This window comes from Podarcis cretensis (assembly GCF_951804945.1).
Source record: "Podarcis cretensis genome assembly, chromosome: 5".
NCBI classification, from domain to species: Eukaryota; Metazoa; Chordata; class Lepidosauria; order Squamata; family Lacertidae; genus Podarcis; species Podarcis cretensis.
In genome coordinates this window covers 96,612,180-96,628,409 of record NC_137174.1, presented here as the reverse complement: position 1 = coordinate 96,628,409, position 16,230 = coordinate 96,612,180, and positions in this window count along the sequence as shown.

Below are 16,230 nucleotides of genomic sequence, written 5' to 3'. Positions count from 1 at the left end.
TGTATGTGTGAAATTGAGATTGTTTTGCCCCAACATGCATCACTTTTACACAGTGCTATTTTTCTAGAAAAGGACATGCCATGAACACCTACCTCATTCTCTTGGAATGGCAGTGGTTGAGGTGCTGGAACTAAGAGGTGCTGGAACTGAGTTCCTGTGAGTTCCCCTGAAAAAAGCCTTGCTTTTCTATTTCATAGAATCATGGGAGCCAACAATTACCTAAAGGTATAGAATGAAATAAAAAGAAATATGGAAGTGTGGGGGAGGATGAACTTGTCATTGTGGGGAAGAATTTCGGCGATAAAAATGAATGTATTGCCAAGAATGTTGTTCTTGTTCCAATCAGTGCCTGTAGTCAGAGAAGTAGTTCACATCAAACAATGGCAGAAGGATGTTTCAAAATTTATCTGGCAAGGGAATAAACCCAGAATTAAATATAAATTATTAACAGATGTAAAACGAGTCTCTTTGCTGGACATGAAATTATACTATAAGGTGTCCTGTCTCCTGGCTACAGGAATGGATATTATTAAATAATACAGAAATATTAGTTTTGGAAGGACATGATAATAGATACGGTTGGCATGCTTATTTATGGTATGCCAAGGTTAAGGTACACAAGGGATTCCAGAACCACATCATAAGAAAATAGATTTACCAAGTATGGGAAAAGTATAAAAGTTTGTTAAGAGGCCAAGACAGCATGGTGGCTTTACCCACTTGAAGCAATATCTGTGAAAAAAATTAATATGAAAGGAGAGTGGGTAACCTATAAATATCTGTTAACAGTCAGAAAATCAATTAAAGGTTAAATATTATAATGATATAAATCATCGGTTGACAGATTGGTTACAATACCACCAGTTAATTGACATATTTAGAGGAGGTAAACAAAGTGGGCTTTGGGAGAGAATTCTCAAGGTTCAAAAAAGAATTACTGGGAAATAATGATAAACTGTTATTGAGAATGTATAAGTTACTGTTGGAATGAGAGATGAACGATGAAGAAGTGAAGGCATTTATGATTCATTGGGCAAAAGATATAGATTATAATATACCACTAAATTTATGGGAGAAGTTGTGGAAAGAAGATCTAAAATTTACAGCTTGTAGTGCTTTAAAATAAAATTATATGAAAATGATGTACCATTGGTATTTATCTCCAGTAAAGTTAGCAAAAATGTATAAGAATTTATCTAACGTATGCTGGAAGTGCAAAGATAAAGTGGGTACATTTTATGATATGTGGTGGTAGCGCAAAAAGGTAACAGGTTTCTAGGAAATGATTTATAATGAAGTGAAGAAAATGTTTAAGATAACTTTTGTTAAAAAACCAGAGGCATTTTTATTAGGAATAACAGGTGAAGACATACCAAGAAATGTTAAAAGACAATTTATGCATGCAACTACAGTCATACCTTGGGATACAGACGCTTCAGGTTGCGTTTTTTCGGGTTATGGACCGCTGAAACCCAGAAGTACCGGAACAGGTTACTTCTGGGTTTCGGCGGTTGCACATGTGCAGAAGCGCTAAATCGCGCTTTGCGCTTGCGCAGAAGCGCCAAATCGCAAGCTACGCGTGTGCAGATGCACTGCTGCGGGTTGCAAACATTGTGGGTTGCAAACGTGCATCCTGCATGGATCACGTTCGCAACCCGAGAGTCCACTGTACAGCCGCCAGGATGCTACTTACCCAGAAATGGAAAGAAGAGAATGTACCAATGAAGGAGGAATAGATAACTAAGATAATAGACTATGCTGAAATGGCAAATATGACAGTGAAAATCCGGGACCAAGATGAAAAAAACTTTATACAAGACTGGATTAAATTTATAGAATATCTTAAGGTCCACTGTAAAGACTTAAAACATTAGCAGGATTGATATAGTATCTATGAATTAATGTGAATCAGGATTATCAATGTACTTGCAACTGAATGCAAAACTAAAAATGTGTAAGGTAGCAAGGGGGAAATTGGAAACCAGGGGGTGGGGGGAAGTTTAGAAGGGATAAATAAGTAATTAATTTGGATGTTAAATTGTTAAATTATTGAAAATAAAATAGGGGGGGGAATCATGGGAGTCTGTTCTACTGCTGAACAGCTCTTACTGTAAGAAAGTATTTCCAAATGTTTAGTCAGAATCTCCTTTCTTGCAACTGGAAGCCATTGGTTCGATGCCCACCCTACAGATCAGGAGAAAACAAGCATGTTCCCTCCTCCAGGTGACAGCCCTTAAGATATTTGAAGATGGCTATCATATCTCCTTTCAGTCTCCTCTGTTCCAGGCTAAACATACCCAGCTCCTTCAAGTGCTCCTCATAAACCTTAGTTTGCAGACCCTTGATCATCTTGGTTGCCCTCCTCTGCACACGTTCCAGCTTGTCAACATCCTTCTTAAACTGTGGCGCTCAGGATTGGACATGGTCGCTCACAGCAGGAGCATCACCACCATACAAATAGGTAAAGGTAAAGGACGCCTGGACGGTTAAGTCTAGCCAAAGGTGACTATGGGGTGTGGCACTCATCTTGCTTCAGGCCAAGGGAGCTGGTGTTTGTCTGCAGACAGCTTTCTGGGTTATGTGGCCATCATGATTAAACTGCTTCTGGTGCAATGGAACACCGTGATGGAAGCCAGAGCGCATGGAAACACCATTTACCTTCCCACCACAGTGGTACCTATTTATCTACTTGCACTGGTGTGATTTCGAACTGCTAGGTTGGCAGAAGCTGGGACAGAGCAACGGGAGCTCACCCCATCATGTGCATTAGAGCTGCTGATTAGAACCTTCCAATCTGCAAGTCCAAGAGGTTTGGTGGTTTAGACCACAGCGCTACCCGCATCCCGATCAGGAATGAAATATGTTGTGTGGAGGCACTATGGACTATTTGAAGACCACATCCTATATTACAGCTAAGGAATGGAAGAAAGAGAAGTTCAAAACAGCCATTCACCTCACTTCCACTATCCTTTCCTTCAATGGAAGAAGTTTGAGTAAAATGGAGGTAGAGGGACACTGATATGACTGATTAAGAGCCCCTCTAGATGACACAGTTCCAGAGAGTTCCAGCTGTAAAAATAATAATGGTGTAATGAAGGAGTTCTAGGTGTAAAAATAACAAACAAAACCTTTTTCAAATGTGGAAGAAAAGTCATCCCCACCCAATCATTTTCTGAGGTTATATTTTCTGAGAATCCTTTGGAAAAATAATCTCTCAAAGGACCTGTTTAAGGCATTTTACCATTGTACTGTTGAGAGTGTATTAACTTATGGTCTCTGTGTGTGGTTTGGGAGCTGCAAGGCCAGGGAGAAAACAATGCTGTCCAGGGTTGTAAAGACTGCGGAGAGAATAATTGGGTGCACTCTTCCCACCTTGGATCAAATCTATGCTTCCAGGTACCATAAGAAAGCTGCAGAGATAGCGCAGGATAGTGCGCACCCCGGAAATGATCTCTTTCAGCTTCGGCCTTCTGGAAGAAGGTACAGGGTTATAAAGACTAGGACTAGCTGCCTGAGAAACAGTTTCTATCCAAATGCGGTTTTGGTTTTAAACGCAGTGTAAGGTAGTCTCTATGGGAGTATATTGTATTTAATTATGGGGTATCAGAGTTTTTAGGCAGCTAACCAGGCTGGGATAGCTGGGATAGCAGGCTTGTTGGTTTTTGAATGTGTGATTTTTTCAATTTCATTGTTCTGTATGGGACAATGACAATAAAGATTATCGTATCATATCAGCAATCATAGTCACAATCAGAATTATATTGTTTCCTCACTTGAACTTAATGAAAAGGCACAAGTCACACACATATGTTATAGACACAAGTCCCTATGCCAGAGATCAATGAGGGTTTTATTGGCATAGCTAGATACGTCAGTCAGACGATTATGAGTACAGGTTAGACTTATGGAAGTAACAAAAGATTACACTTATGGTTACATGTACACCTAAGATTACACTAAGGTTACCTCTACGCACGTGACCTACCTCTAGCACTAACACTGGTAAGCTTTTATCACTTGTATTGCTGGTTTTATCATTTGTATAGATTTCATTTTACAATATCCTTATTATATTTGTTCACTTGCTTCATTTTAAACGTTTTGATGGCAAGTTGCCTTGTGATGGCTTGCAAACCTTTCTGCAAAAACTCTACTTTATCAAGCTTGTGGATCAGATGATAGGAAGTCCAAGAGCTGGGTGCAGTCAGCATACTAAAGCCACCACTTCCTAGATACTCTAGATGACTATGTCCAATGGCTTCAGGTAGATATGAATTAGCATGGCAGATAGCCCTGTTCCTTCTTGAACAGTCCTATATCATCATCATCATCATTATCATCATCAAAGCCTCTTTCAAACACAGAATAAAAGCTCTTCTGATTCTGCACTTGCTGAAACAGCTATGGTCAAATATGCAGTACCCTCCAGGACCTCTTCAGCTTTCTCTCATTGGAGGCATGCAGCAGACTGGGTTGAAGGTTCATGAAGATACTTTCATTAAGGTACTTATTTCTCAGTCTAATGCCAACAATTGTTTTATCTATTTTCCACAGCCATTATTATGTTTAAGCTTAAACAGTAGCATGGGTTAAAACGGTAAATCAACAAAATCAACTCTGATGTAACCCATAGATTTATAAATGTGGCTGAAGAAGTACATTTTTGTCTGGTGCCAAGAAGTATATAATAAAGGCACTAACCAAACCGCCCTGTGGAGAGCATTTCACATTCTCATGTTGCCTCCTCCACAAGGAATCCGGAAGGTGGCACCTTCCTGAATTCTTGTGGAGGAGGCACGCTAAGAAGGGCTTCAGAAAATGATCTCAGAGTTTAGATACGTGCATATGGAGACAGGCGGTCCTTGAGACATTGCAGTCCTGAGCTGTTCTGGAGCTTGTGTTCCTTCTGTTCGAGTGCTTGCAACATTTATATTGCAACATGGCCTTGAATGCTGTATACCTCTTCCCTCCCAGCAGATTTATGGGCACCAAGTTCCCTTGGCAGTGAAAATGGAGATCATAATCTCTTCCCAGGACAAGGGAGGGGGAGCTTCCAGCTCACTTGTTGTTGTTTAGTCATTTAGTTGTGTCCGACTCTTCGTGACCCCATGGACCAGAGCACACCAGGCACTCCTGTTTTCCACTGCCTCCCGCAGTTTGGTCAAACTCATGTTTGTAGCTTCGAGAACACTGTCCAACCATCTCGTCCTCTGTCATCCCCTTCTCCTTGTGCCCTCCATCTTTCCCAACATCAGGGTCTTTTCCAGGGAGTCTTCTCTTCTCATGAGGTGGTCAAAGTATTGGAGCCTCAGCTTCAGGATCTGTCCTTCCAGTGAGCACTCAGGGCTGATTTCCTTGAGAATGGATAGGTTTGATCTTCTTGCAGTCCATGGGACTCTCAAGAGTCTCCTCCAGCACCATAATTCAAAGGCATCAATTATTTGGCGATCAGCCTTCTTTATGGTCCAGCTCTCACTTCCATACATCACTACTGGGAAAACCATAGCTTTAACTATATGGGCTGACACGACAAAGTTAAGCTCATTAGTTTCAATGGGTCTACTGTGAGTGCAACTTATCTGAATACCACCCTAAGATCCCAATTTTTGTTTGACACTTCTGTGACTGAAATCATAATAGGCTGAGAGTCCTGCAAGTGGCTCCGGGTGTCTATTCCTCAGTCATCACCAGAAATGTGTTGAAAACCTTTTGAAATTATGATTTAATCATAGAAGTGTGTTGCAGAACAATTGCCAGGAATTAAAATTGCAATATCAGCACCAATCATTCCGTGGAACTTCGAAGAGCAAGAAGTTATAGCAGAAAGGTTGGGGAGCCAGTGTAGCAACTTAATGAAAGAAACAACAGTGGTTCCTTTTCCAATAGAATTTTCCCACTGGATATCAATTTCATTCAAAGTGGCTAGTCCACATGCCATCAAATGACTCATTTGTTTGGGTGTATGAAGACTTGGTTTCAGCAACTGTGAAGATTTGGTTGAATATGACATCTCTACGATGCACTGCTTCTCTTGGCAAGCTCTTCCAACATGTTTTGGGCATGGACTCATGTAGCAATTATAACATGTGAACTTTGCAATCATAGATATAGTGGGCAGTTACCATCATCACCATTCATTCTTTAATTTATGATTGTTGTCCATTCACAGAAAATAATAGCAGATTTGGATTCCTCACACCCCAAACCGTATTTTTAAGACATCCTTACTGAAGAAATTTGGCAGAATCAAATTTGGTACATTAGAAACATTTTGACATCATACATCAGTAAAACGCTTCTGCGCATGCGCATGATGTCAATTTGAGCATCTGCGCATGCGCAAGCAGTGAAACCCGGAAGTAATGGGCTCCGTTCCTTCCAGGTTGCCGCGGAGTGCAACTCAAACACGCTCAACCCGAAGCACATTCAACCCGAGGTATGACTGTACAAGTTATGTGCCTTTGTTCTATACACATATTTTAGAATAAGTGCTTTGGTTGACATAGCTGTCAATCACATGGCCCAGATGCAGAGAAGCTGAAGCTTGCCAGCTTGGTGTCATCTTCAAAGCATGAACCTTGGCTCATGCTGAGAATGTGCTTTATCACAGAATGTTTTAGCACAACTAAGCAATGGAAGAGGGAGAAGTTTAAAACAGCCATTTCCTCCCACACTTCCTTTTTTAAAATTTAATTATTTTTATTCAATTTCCAATACAAGATTTAAACATACATTTTCAATATTATCACAGATACATAATTTTGACTTCCTTCAGCTCATCCGCGAATCTTCCGTTTTCTAATCTTCTATCCGCAATTCTAAATTTAACATTGCCTTTTGTTTTGAATAAACCTGTTCCCTCGTTCCCTTTTTTACAGTGTTTCTAATATTATTTCTTCACAAAGCTTCCTGTAAACCCACAAACGTTATTTGCGTATCACAAATGCTTTTCATATAATCCACAAATTTGCTCCAGTCCTTGGTGAACTTGTGATCTCGTCGGTTTCGGACCCTTCCTGTTAATTTATCTAATTCTGCGTAGTCCATTAATTTCATTCTCCATTCTTCTATCGATGGTAATTCTTCCTGCTTCCATTTTTGGGCCAGTAGTATTCTTGCTGCCGATACTGCATATAAAAATAATTTATGGTCCTTTCTATTTATTTCATTCCTCCCACACTTCCATTATCCTTTTCTTCAACAGCAGATGTTTGAGTAAAATGGAGGGGCAGGGAGACAACTGTGGTTTTAAGCAAGAGCAGAGGCTAGAGTAAAGCAGGGATGCAGGAATGCTGAGCAATTTGTTTGAAGACAAAAAAAAAAAATAAAATAAATACCAGTTTTGACAAGGAGAAACTGCAGAGATGGATATAAAGGTAAAGGTACGCCTGACCGTTAGGTCCAGTAGCGGATGACTCTGGGGCTGTAGTGCTCATCTTGCTTTACTGGCCGAGGGAGCCGGCGTTTGTCTGCAGACAGCTTCCAGGTTATGTGGCCAGCATGACTAAGCCGCTTCTGGCGAACCAGAGCAGCACACGGAAATGCCGTTTACCTTCCTACTGGAGCAGTACCTATTTATCTACTTGCACTTTGACATGCTTTCAAACTGCTAGGTTGGCAGGAGCTGGGACCGAGCAACAGGAGCTCACCCCATCGTGGGGATTCAAACCGCCGACCTTCCCATAGGCAAGCCCTAGGCTCAGTGGTTTAGACCACAGCACCACCTGCTGGTGCACAAACACCAAAAAGCCAGCACAGCAGAGCCTTTCAAACTCCCTTCTCACTGTATTCAAACTTTGTTTTAAACTGCCACTCCCTAAGCCTCTTCCATGGTTGAAAACAGTCCCTTTCTTCCTCTCAGTATTACTCCACCTAGGTTTTACCCAAACCTCAGATGTTGCTTCAAAGTGCCATTTCCCTCTCAGTGTTATTCCACCCCTAATTTACTCAAACTTCTGTCATTGCTTAGAACAGCCACTCCCCCCCTTTCAGTGTATCTCCCTTCTCACTGAACTCAAACTTCTTTCTCTTCCATTCCTGAGCTTGTTCATGTGTGTGAGACAAAGGATGCAGAACCATCACAGCGGAGGTAGAACATAGCCCTTGTGGCTTGTAGCAATTATTAATAGCTTTACCCTCCATGAACCTGTCTGATTCTCTTTCCAAGCCATCCAAGTTGACCGGAATCACTACATCTTCTGAGAGCAAATGCAAGTGTTGTGTGAAAAAATACTTTGTTGGCCGAAATGTTAGCCACTCCCAAATATCGGCTGCAGAGCTAAAATGAAATCTCATGAATCATGCCTTCGCTACCTATAAGTGTGTGATTATAGGGCAAACCCAAGTTTTAGACAAGCCAGATTTGAGAATGAGTACTAGAGCACTCTCGGGTGCTCTAGTACGTGGACGCGGGACGCAGGTGGACGTGGGACGCGGGTGGCGCTGTGGGTAAAACCTCAGCACCTAGGACTTGCCGATCGCATGGTCAGTGGTTCGAATCCCCGTGGCGGGGTGCGCTCCCGTCGTTCGGTCCCAGCACCTGCCAACCTAGCAGTTTGAAAGCACCCCCGGGTGCAAGTAGATAAATAAGGACCGCTTACCAGCGGGAAGGTAAACGGCATTCTGTGTGCTGCGCTGGCTCACCAGATGCAGCTTGTCACGCTGGCCACGTGACCCAGAAGTGTCTGCGGACAGCGCTGGCTTCCGGCCTATAGAGTGAGATGAGCGCACAACCCTAGAGTCTGGCAAGACTGGCCCATACGGGCAGGGGTACCTTTACCTTTACCTTACCAGAGCATACACAGAATGACCAGTGCAAAAATGGTGATTTCAATTCCCTTTTCACTCAGTGTGCTCTGGCTATGCTCCGAGCCTGTGCTGTCCTTCATTTAGTGTTGTCTAGATGGCAGCCACTGCAAAGAATTGTGATCTTGTACATTTCCCCCAAGGAATTTGGATTTCCCTCATCTGGGGATAATCTAATAAATGGTGGAAAAAATCTCCCTCAGATTGCTGCATTTAGGACAGTGGATGCTTTTAATCTGAGTTTTTCCGACAGGTGAATCAGTCTTTTACTTTAACTACCATTACAAAAGTTGGGTGCCAGGTGGTCACCCAGAGATTGTGCTCCTTTGGAAGAAGAAGAGGAGGAGGAGTTTGGATTTGATATCCCGCTTTATCACTACCCTAAGGAGTCTCAAAGCGGCTAACATTCTCCTTTCCCTTCCTCCCCCACAACAAACACTCTGTGAGGTGAGTGGGGCTGAGAGACTTCAAAGAAGTGTGACTGGCCCAAGGTCACCCAGCAGCTGCATGTGGAGGAGCGGAGACGCGAACCCGGTTCACCAGATTATAAGTCTACCACTCTTAACCACTACACCACACTGGCTCTTGAAGACATGCCAGAGACGGTTGTAGCTTGTTCTCCACAGCAGTACAGCTCTGGTGTCTAAGACATCTTTCTTTGCCAGCCTTCAGCCTGCTCTAAATGATCTCTGTCTTTGTTCTCCCGCACAGTTTATTCTTTCCCTGTCACTTCACACCCAGTTAACCTGGCAACCTCTATCCTTTCTGGGCTCTGAGAAAGGACCAAGGGAAATCCTTCATCCCAGTATGCTGGCCAAGGTGGCTTGCAAAATGAGGGTGCCAATGCTGCAGCTTGTGGGGCTGGCTAGAAAGGCCTTTTCAAACAGATTTATTTTAAAGCCTTAAAAAAGAGAGAGAGAGAGTGCTTCAGTAATGGAGCCATTTCCCCAGCCAACCCACACAAAATGGCTGACTCCAAAGAAAGATACCTCTTTGACCCTCTCTCAGAACATGGAGGTGGTGGAGAAGCTGCTAGAGCTGATGCCACTATTGTGACAGTGAATAATAAGAAGGGGAAAGTGGCAGGGACGCCACTACCAAGAAAAGAATGACAGGGGTGGGGGGTCTATTAGCTGTGGGAGTTGTGACAGCAGGCACACTGAAGAGGAGGGCACCTGCCAGAGTGTGCAAAGGGCTCCCTGATGTCAGAGGCAGAGGAGGATTATGATGAGGGTGTGGAACTGGAGAAATTGGACTCTGAGGAGGGGCCCACCCAGATCCAGAAGAGGGGCCAGGTGGACTGTCAGGGTAGAAGCTCATCTTCGTGCCACTGGGCACACTGAGCACCGCATCAAAACAGGCTGACATGACTCCCACCAGTGAATAATCTTCCTTGGCTCACAAAATCACAAAGGGCACTTTTCCTTTGCTTGGTGCCCTAAAATGCACATTCTAGGCAGCGCGTCAACCCGAAATTGCACGAGGTTGCAGAGGATTGTCCCTTTTTTCTGGGGCAGTTGATGGGCAGGGAATCTGCAAATCAGAATGGGATCTATAATATGCAAGATCATGGACGCGGTTTAATAGCATAATCAAAGCCTTTTCAAATGGCTAAGAAAACCCCACCCCACAGTAAAGCAGTAATCCTAGGCATAATTAGAAGTATATAGTTTCCTCACTTGAACTTAATGAGCCAGAAAGGGTGTGAGTCAAGCATATGTGTTATGGTCAGAAGTCCCTTTGCCAGGGATCAATGAGGGTTTTGATAGCATAGTTAGATATATCAGCCAGACACTCACAAGTACAGGCCTTGGAAAAGCTACATCTATGTGAAGTGCTGCTAGTAAGCTTTTCTCATTTGCATTACTGGCTTAACAATAACAATAACAATAACAATAACAATAACAATAACAATAACAATAACAATAACAATAACAATAACAATAACAATAACAATAACAATAACAATAACAATTTATTACTTATACCCTGCCCATCTGGCTGGGCCTCCCCAGCCACTCTGGGCGGCTTCCAACAATATATTAAAAACGCAATAAAAGGTCAAACATTAAAAACTTCCCTAGACAGGGCAGGGCTGCTTTCAGATGTCTTCTAAAAGTCAGATAGCTGTTTATTTCCTTGACATCCGGTGGGAGGGTGTTTCATAGGGCAGGTGCCACTGCCAAGAAGGCCCTCTGCCTGGTTCCCTGTAACCTCACAGTGAGGGAACCGCCAGAAGGTCCTCAGAGTTGGACCTCAGTGTCAGGGCAGAATGATGGGGGTGGAGACACTCCTTCAGGTATACTGGGCCGAGGCTGTTGAGGGCTTTCAAGGTCAGCACCAACACTTTGAATTGTGCTCAGAAAAGTACTGGGAGCCAATGTAGGTCTTTCAGGACCGGTGTTATGTTGTTTTGGCAGCCACTCCCATTCACTAGTCTAGCTGCTACATTCTGGATTAATTCTAGTTTCCAGATCACTTTCAAAGAATTTTATGGATTTTGTTTGACAATCTGTTCACTTTCTTCATTTTAAGCATGTTGATGCTATGTTACCTTGTGATGGCTTATAATCCTTTCCACAAACTGGAACCCTATGTTCTCATGCATGTTTTCAAGCTACTTTCAGACCTTCCTGTCCAACATGTGGATGAGATGATAAGGAGCCAAAGAACTGGGTGTTGTTGGCATACCAAAGGGATTACTTCCCAAAGATGACAATGTCCCATGGTTTTGGATAGATATGAATTAGCATAGCAGGCAGCTCTGATAATTCTTGAACAATCCTATATGGCAGGATCAATGGTCTTCCAATACCAAGTTATGGAGCCCACCTATAAGACAGAAGGGGATTCAGTTCATTCACTCACACAGGGTATCATGGCTGATAATACTGAAGACCACTTGGAGGCCTACAGGTGGCAAAAGGGCATGATTGCCCTTGTTGTCCTGCTGCTAGTAATCTAACATGGGGTCAGAGGCACTTTCAGTCCACAACCCATCCCAAGAACCAGATTTACAAGGTTTAAGAGGACCTGTGCCATTCCAGAAGGTCTGTAGCTGACAAAATATACCAAATTAGAATGTTATCTACAATAGGGAAGACCAAACAGATGAGGTGTAATAATAATAAGCAAATTCTTTTTCAAATGCAGAAGGAAAGCTCCACCCCAGAATGAATCAGTAATCATAGTCACAATCAGAATTATGAACTTAGTGAACTTAATGAACTTGCTCCAACTCCTCGCTTGAACTTGATGAACAAGAAACGGCACATATGTAATGGGTACAAATTCCTGTGCCAAGGATAATTGAGGGTTTTGATGGCATAGCTAGGTGTGTCAGCCAGGCACTCATGAGTACAGTGGTACCTTGGTTCTCAAACTTAATCCGTTCCGGAAGTCTGTTCCAAAACCAAAGTGTTCCAAAACCAAGACGCGCTTTCCCATAGAAAGTAACGCAAAACGGATTAATCCATTCCAGACTTTTATAAACAACCCCTAAAACAGCAGTTTAACATGAATTTTACTATCTAACGAACCATTGACCCATAAAACAAAAGCAATAATCAGTGTACTGTACTACTTACTTACTTACTTATCAAACCTTTATTAGGCATTATGTTGGTAAAACCATAAAAGGAAAATAACATATAAAAGCCTTGAGATATATATAAAAAGGCAGGAGTTGGCTACATATAAATATAAATATATACATATGGAATCAGTGGTTTTCCTTGTTAACCTGCTCCTTGGAGGACTGCTGCCAAAAACTCGGCTACCCCCGCCGTTACCCTTTGGTCAGCGTCGGATAGGTAGAGTCCCACACATTCAGCTTGCTGGGGTTCCAGACCACCCGAAAGGGGGGACAGCACGCGTTGACGGAGCGTACTGTACAATGGGCAATGAAAGAGGATATGCTCTACAGTGTCCGGGACATTCATAGAACATCTGCAGAATCTCTTGCTTCTGTACTATAAAATAAATAAGACAGTATTGTAGATGATAAAAATTAAAATTATTTCCCCCCCCCTTACCTGCACTGATGATAGTCATTGTTTGGATGAGGGCTTTTATCCACTTCCGCAGTCACACAATCAATCAATCAATCAATCAATCAGTAGCTGAACTGGGTTCCACAGTCACAAAAACAAATTAACCGAAAAAGCCTCAAAATAAAAATGCAAAAACAAAAGCGCCAAATTTAATCTGTTCCAGAAGTCCGTTTGACTTGTGATATGTTTGAAAACCAAGGCACAGCTTCTGATCGGTGCAGGTGCCCTGGAAACAATAGCCAACAGCCGCATTGGACATTCGGCTTCCGAAAAATGTTCAAAAACCGGAACACTTACTTCTGGGTTTTCGGCATTTGAGAACCAAGGCATTTGAGAACCAAGGTACCACTGTACAGGCCTTGGAAAAGCTCCTTACACCCACATAAACAAACTTGGGCCTGAAGGTGGCCTTATAACCTCCAAGGCTTAGATGTTCTGCTCTCTGGTGTACACCACTAAGGTCATCTAGGCTGATGAGTACCAGTGACAAATGACATTTAACATCTGACAACTGAACATATGACAACTGCTTGAACCATTTTCTTGCCACCCTTAAGCAACCCCTAAAACTGTTTTATCTCAGTGAGCTTTTGTCAGTTTCATTCCCTTTATATGATGTTATTTGATGCTGCTCTTATGATGATTGTTCACTTGTCTTATTTTCAACATGGTCATGGTCAGTTAACTTGTAATGGCTTAGCAGCTTTCCCACAATCAAGGTTCCTGGGTGCAAGTGTTAAGTTAGGTCCTTTTTTTTGGGGGGGGGGGGTTGTGTGTGTGTGTGTGTGTGTGTGTGTGTGTGTGTGTGATGAAATGGAGAAGATCCACTTATTGTATGACTCAGTGTTTGATTAATGGAAGCCATGGTGACAATAATTCCTAGGCTGAAGAATTGAGTTTAAGAAAAAACATGCTGCCTAAGCATATTGGAATACATGGATCATTCCACACATACCCCCAAACAAACATTGAAATAAGCACAGACCTATATCTTCTTTTGAAGACGGGTATCTGAATGGCAGAGAGTTCTCTGATGGCAGCACAAAAGAGAGCCAAGATGAGAAGATTCTTGGTACTGTATATTCTAATTAAAAAAGGGGGGGAGGGGGAGGGAATGGTTGTGCTGAGTGTGAGGTCTTCCACTATCTTCCACTAACTGCCCAGTTGTGCACTTTGAGAATATAGGCAGAGTGTGATGCCCATCTAGTCCAATGTCATCCAACATGCAGCTTCCTTTGCTGTCCACAAGTTCTACTGCTATGAGAGAAGGAGAAAAACTTTCTTATCTATTCACGGCCTCCACATCATGCATAAGCTTATAAACTTCTATCATGTCACCACTTAGTTTCTCTAAACTAAAAAGTCCCAAGTGCTGCAATTGTTCCACAAAAGGGGAGTCACTCCATCTCCTTGATCCTCTTGGTTATTTTATATTTAACAATGCTTCCCACCAACTTTGCATTCATATTATAGGTTTGCTACATAAGAAGATTACTTTTATATTAACCAGAACTGTCTTCCCTGATAGAAGCCTTCATTTCGGATAGTTAGTTTGAGAAAGAGGGGTACAATCTCATGGAGCCAGAAACCAAATGGTGTGCAGATGCTCTTTCTTGGCTTTGGCAGAATTTATGAATTGGTTTTGACATCAGAAGTGGAAGGATTCTGGGACCATTAAAGGAAGAAGAATAAAGAAGGTTGAGAATCTTGGTGTAAGTCATGAACAAAAAGAGAAGTAATTTTTATAAGGAATAAAATTATTCAGGGGTGTTTCCAGAGAAAACCAATAAGTATGACTGCAGACTCCGAATTAGCAGGATTTTTCTATTAGTGAAACAGACAGAGAAGTGGGAATGTTTGACATTATCTTTTCTCTTTGCTCTGTAGAGATTAATCTAGAAAATAATTTGGTACATTTATCACTGAATTCAAATTTCTTTTACCCCAAATTGGTTAAAATTTATTAGATTTATGGTTGTTTATCAACTCTAATGGTTTCCTTAATCCTTACAGCTTCTCATAGACCTTCACTGATCCATTTTTCTTTCTGTTCACACTAACAATTTCCCCAGTTAGCAGCTGTTTTTTTCTTTTGATTAGCAATATCTTTTTCAAAAATATCCCACTTACACATCAGATATCACACTATAATATTCCCTGGTTTCTTGTCTATCTTTTGCTACCAACTCATTACTCTTCAACTATACACTGTTCAGTTCCCATTGTATGGAAGGTAATGCTTCTTTAGTTATCCAGGGGAAAGAAATTGGGTCATGAGCTGCATAAAGTACAGGTTCAATTCTAGACACCATCTGTACTATTCATTTGAAGATGTATCATACCACTTTCAACAGTCATGGCTTCCCCCAAAGCATCCTGGGAAGTGTAGTTTGTTAAAGATGTTAAGAGTTGTTAAAAGTAAAGGTAAAGGTACCCCTGCCCATACGGGCCAGTCTTGACAGACTCTGGGGTTGTGCGCCCATCTCACTTAAGAGGCCAGGGGCCAGCGCTGTCCGGAGACACTTCCGGGTCACGTGGCCAGCGTGACATCGCTGCTCTGGCAAGCCAGAGCCGCACACGGAAACGCCGTTTACCTTCCCGCTGGTAAGCGGTCCCTATTTATCTACTTGCACCCGGAGGTGCTTTCGAACTGCTAGGTTGGCAGGCGCTGGGACCGAGCAGCGGGAGCGCACCCCGCCGCAGGGATTCGAACCGCCGACCTTTCGATCGGCAAGTCCTAGGCGCTGAGGCTTTAACCCACAGCGCCACCTGCGTCCCCGTTAAGAGTTGTTAGGGGTCCCCTATTCCCCTCACAGGAATGTGGGTGGCGCTGTGGTCTAAACCACTGAGCCTAGGGCTTGCCGATCAGAAGGTTGGTGGTTTGAATACCCGCGACGGGGTGAGCTCCCGTTGCTCGGTCCCAGTTCGAAAGCACATCAAAGTGCAAGTAGATCAATAGGTACCGCTCCGGTGGGAAGGTAAACGGCGTTTCCATGTGCTGCTCTGGTTTGCCAGAAGCGGCTTAGTCATGCTGGCCACATGACCTGGAACCTGTACGCCGGCTCCCTCGGCCAGTAAAGCGAGATGAGCGCCACAACCCCAGAGTCGGTCACGACTGGACCTAATGGTCAGGGGTCCCTTTACCCTTTACCTTTACCTTAAGAAAAGAGAACAAATTATAGTCTGATCTATAATATTCAAGGCCAGGTGGATCAGGTGTGATAACACAATCAAAGGCTGTTTCAGAAGGGTAAGAAAACCCAACCGAAGGAAGGAGTAAACACAGTCATAAATCAGAATAATCGCTTCTCTGCATTTGAACTTTATGAACCAGGAAAGGCATGAGGGTTTTGATGAGATAGCTAGATATGTC